This window comes from Nematolebias whitei, chromosome 13 (genome assembly GCF_014905685.2).
Source record: "Nematolebias whitei isolate Nwh7 chromosome 13, NemWhi1, whole genome shotgun sequence".
Taxonomy (NCBI): domain Eukaryota; kingdom Metazoa; phylum Chordata; class Actinopteri; order Cyprinodontiformes; family Rivulidae; genus Nematolebias; species Nematolebias whitei.
Genome location: NC_056510.1, coordinates 44,230,460 through 44,235,238, shown reverse-complemented (window position 1 = coordinate 44,235,238; position 4,779 = coordinate 44,230,460).

The following is a 4,779-nucleotide window of genomic DNA, read 5'->3' as shown; positions in this document are numbered from 1 at the left end:
AGGTTCAACTGTCCCCCTCTTACAATGCTGTGATTGCTAGTATCACTCAGCCCTCTGTGAACAGTAAACAGCCATCAGGTGCTAATGATCCATTGTTAGGCTGATGGTCCTTCTTGAGCATGTGATCAGCTGGTTCTGGTTGTCAGCAGCAAAACTGGTTGATCCACTCTGAGAAGGTGCTATTTAAGAGACTGAGCTGAAAACAGCACCTCAGACTGAGGAAGTCTCTCGGATGAAAGGTGAAACGTTTCTATATTTTTTTTATTTTTTTTTTTTGAATGTCCAGAGGACCAGATTGAACTTTTTTGGATTTTTCTACCTGGATTATTGAGCATGCATCAGGATAATAAAATTAAGTTCAGTTCTTTAGCAACGTTGCTACACGGGTAGTGTTGTGTATAGGATCTTGTCTGTAACCCAAGATGGATTTTCCTGATTGTGAAGGTTCTTCTGTGAAAGGATGTCCCGGCTGGCCACACCGTTTACACCTGTCCACAGTTCGCATGGCTCAGTTCGCCATCACCATCAAAGAATCCAGAGTCACGGGATTTCCACAAGCCATCACCCAACAAGCGGTCACCTCAGTCTCTCAATGTGATTTCCACAGATAATTCTCAATGAGTGGTCACTTCTGTCACTCATAGACAGGTTGTAAGGTCCACAGTTTGGTCGGTCAGTGCACGTGTAAAGAGCATGCCTCAGAATATAAGGAAAAAATTACCAAACCACGTTGGTTAAATTCAACTCAGTAAAAACTGCTGGACCTTCCCGGTATTACAACCTAAATTACAGATATGGGTTTAGTAGCCCAATGTTTCATGTGGGTTACACCAGTTTTTAGGATAAGAGGTCATACCTTTCCATCAGGGTGAGTGAAAACCTCCTGAGGTGGTCGGGGCTCCTCCACCTCATGGCTCTCTGCTCGTTTTAACTCTGGATTTATTTTCTGAAACATGAAAGTATAAAACCAAGTTGAGCAAACCCTTCATGTTCTGTAATATTCTGTTCTGGTTCCTGTTGGGAAACTTAGCGTTTCATTTCTAGAACCCCATTTCTCTTACCAGAGGGCCATCCTGCGAGTCCCTTTCGTTTGGTGGGTATTCCTGATTCTGGCAGGCAGCTCCTGGTCTCTCCTTGGCCCTTCTGCCACATAACGCTGAGGAGGACGATGAAGATCCTGAACCGGCAGACCTCCTCAGGCTACTTTTTATCCCATCTGACCGTCAAATACAAAAAATAAAATACGCAGAAACTAAAAATCACTTGATTTAAACTACACTCTGGGACTAACTTGGGTTGATTAAACTAATCCTAAACCCTGAAATAAAGACATTTTAATTTCACATTATTTTATTTAGTAAACTAAACCCATGCAGAGCAGTTTATTTTGAAGGTTATAAAACAACTAATTTCTTTGTCAAACTGATTCAAACCTGCAGACACTAATTGAAAACACTATTAATTTGTTTACAATAATTAGCCAGGTCCACAAAAAAAAAAAAGATTAGTTAAAAAAAAAAAAGAAATATAGGCATAAAATAAACTGTTTCTACTTCTGCTGGACCTGCCCAGTAAAATTAGCCTTTAACAGTTAATAATAGTAAAATTAACAGTTAAATAGCCTTTTGAAGTAAGTCAAAAAAGTGTTTTAGAAAAACATCTAAATGCTTTGTTTCCTTTTAGCATCTATAAATGTGAAACACCTGCAGGTATGCACTCTGTAAGACAGGTAAAGGTTTTTATTTTCATTGTCCCAAATAAGAGTTTAAATGTTAACCATATTTATACATTTTAACAGATATAAATGTAATCCTTAAAGGGCAGAAATGTCTGATGACTGCAGGTTTGATTTACTAATCTGTTTTTGTTTTAAATGATTCATCGTGTTCAAGAAACTTCTGACAGGAAAAAAGGTCAGAACACACAGCTCCTGTTTTGGCATGTCTTTGTGGGCTTCCTGCCTGTTTTTGTTTTGATTTTATAACGTTACTATAGGCCTGTCACAATAACAAATTTTGCTGGGCAATCGATTAATTGTCTCAGAAATTATTGCGATAAAAGATAATGTTTGAAATTTGACAATAATTAGTAATTATTGTCAAATTTAAGAAGAAATGTTGGTAATTTGTTTTGTGTGTAGTGCTTTTTTATGACCACTGGATGTCAGTATAAGACTGAACCGAAGGATGGATAGTGAGGGAGCGAGCAGCGTGTCTCTAAGAAAAATGGGAGGGAGGCCCCTTGACGTGACATGGGCTGTCTCTCCTGTTTTTTGGTTTTCAAAATGGCGGACGCTCAGTGTGGTTTGAGCTCTTCAGCATAGCATTTTTCACACAAAGATTTTAATTTAAACAAGTTCTCAGCTTCTTTTTGCAGAGAAAAGCAACTTTTTAGAGGAAGGCACAGGTTTCAACCATGAATTTTGGAGCTTCAACAAGACAGTTTTTTCCCTGAGGTCGGCCTGTTAGCTTAGCTCGTAGCTTAGCTTCTCAGCTTAGCTGCTTTTAACGATCCAAAAACGCGATTTTGGACGGTTAAAGAGGATTTTAAAGAAAAGAGGAAAAAGAGAAAGGGAGGGGTCAGTGAAGAGCACCAGAGTTGAGCCGTGTCTTCAGTAGAAAGAGAGAGACACGAAGAAACAATAAAGCCGATAAATGAATACGAGGTTGATAATTTTCATTTATCATGCGATTGATTTGTTGTTTATCGCAACAGGCCAACGTTACTATTAACATTTAAAGACTTAAGTGGTCCCATTCCATCATATTTCTTCACTGTGGTTTAGCTCCTAATTTCTACAAGCCTTAACACAACCTCAGATCCTCAGGCAGGATGCACTCTGTGTCCCCCAATCACTGTATGAAGACTAACGGGACAAACGTTTTCCTTTCTTTGTAACCGTTAGTTTGAGCTCAGGATGACATTCACACGAGTTTAATCTTGAGCGTTTACTTCTATCATCTAATCATAATACCATCTAGTCCTGTTACTGTAATCTCCATGAGATCACAACGTGATACAGTGAGAATTCATTCAAACCTCTGGGAGAAGACAAGTGTGAGTTTGAGCAAACCTGCAGCTCCTTGACAGATGTCCTTGGGGTTTGTCGTAGCGGCTGCTCCGCTCTGAGGAGCGCTGAAGCTGCTCCCTCTGGAGTCGAGGGGAGTCTGAAAAGTCACGTCTCATGTTTTCAACTTGAACGTGAATGTAAACTTTTAAATAATTCAAAGATCTATGCCCAACAGGTAAGTTGTTCATAACTTTTCCACAAAACCCCACTTTACAGGATCTGATCTGAAACATTGAAGGTATTTAATGACAGATGAATAAGTAGTCAGGCTCACTGCGAACGTCACTCCTTTGGTCACCGACAGGACGCTGTTCTCTGAAACTCTCCGAGCCTCTTTGGTTTCAACGTTCTTCTCTACTGAGAAGGAGCTTTTCTTCCAGGCACTGAGGCGCAGCTTTTCCAGAATTCGGATCTAAATTTGGTTAAGAGTAAAACCCAAATAAATAAGTTCTGACAGCAAATAACTGTATACAAAAATGTGTGGTATGGCCTGAACATCACATGATCTGTTTATGGGGGTTATTTGGACTGTAGTAGTCGGTGTGTGTTGTGTGTTTAATCCTGGGGAACACTGAACTAATGTCGGGGGACGAGACTTTTTAGTTATAATTTGTGTCTTTTTGTCAGGAACAGGCCTCTCTTAGTTTAAAGCTTAATGTAGACCAGTAATTTCATTGAGACAGGTAGTCTCACTTACAAGAGAGACCTGTAACAAAGACACATATAATCAATTACACAAAATATCACAATGAAATATTATCTTGATGGTTAAAAGGGAACAGTTTATCAAAACCGATAAACAAGAACAGACTTGAAATGATGATTTTTCCATTTTCTTTAAAGTATGTTTAAAACGTCCCAGAGGGGTCAAACTGGACAGTTTCAGATCTTGCTGCAGTGGGTTCCAGGACGATGGAGCAGAATAGGAGAAGGCCTCCCCCCCCCACCCCCAAGTTCTGTGTAAGCTGAAGGGGGCGTTGAAACAGATAAAGTCCTGGGAATGTCCTTGGTCTGTAGCTCGGACTAGTCTCTGAAAGATACCGTCCCACTCGCACACGCCTAGCTGAGATCTGGGCTTAATTTGTAAACCAAATGATGCCGGTTCCGGCAATCAAATTAAGCCCCGTGAGATCTGATTACACGTGGACACCGCACCTCATCTCGGAGAGCGCCGTTCTCCTGGTGGAGGGAGTCAATCTGTTGTCGTAGCCGTCCATGGGTGGAGGCCCAGCGGCTCTCCTTCCTCTTCAGCTCCTCCTGCAGGGAGCTCAGCTGCTGCTTCAGCAACTGTTAAGAAAAACACAAACATCTTCTCAAGACCTTGTTGATAAATTGTGCTTTTGAAGCCCGTTTGCTTTGAAAATGTACAAACCTTAAATTAATTGTTAAAACTGAATAGTTGTCATTTGATACTGTAGAGCAACAGATGCTGGGATATATTCATCATTTAACGCGAGTTCCTCATTTTTCTGGACTGAATAAAACGTGCATTGAATTTAAGGAAATGCAAACGTGAGACGTCATTTAAATTTGACCCATCAAAATGAATGCGGTCATTTATTTACAGAATCAAATTTAACATCAAACATGTACATTAATTTGGCAAATTATGAAAATAACAACAAAGCAATCAATCAGAAAAATCATACGGCCATGATTTTTCCGTTGCTGCACCACAGACATGTATAAAACTGTACAACTATGACTTT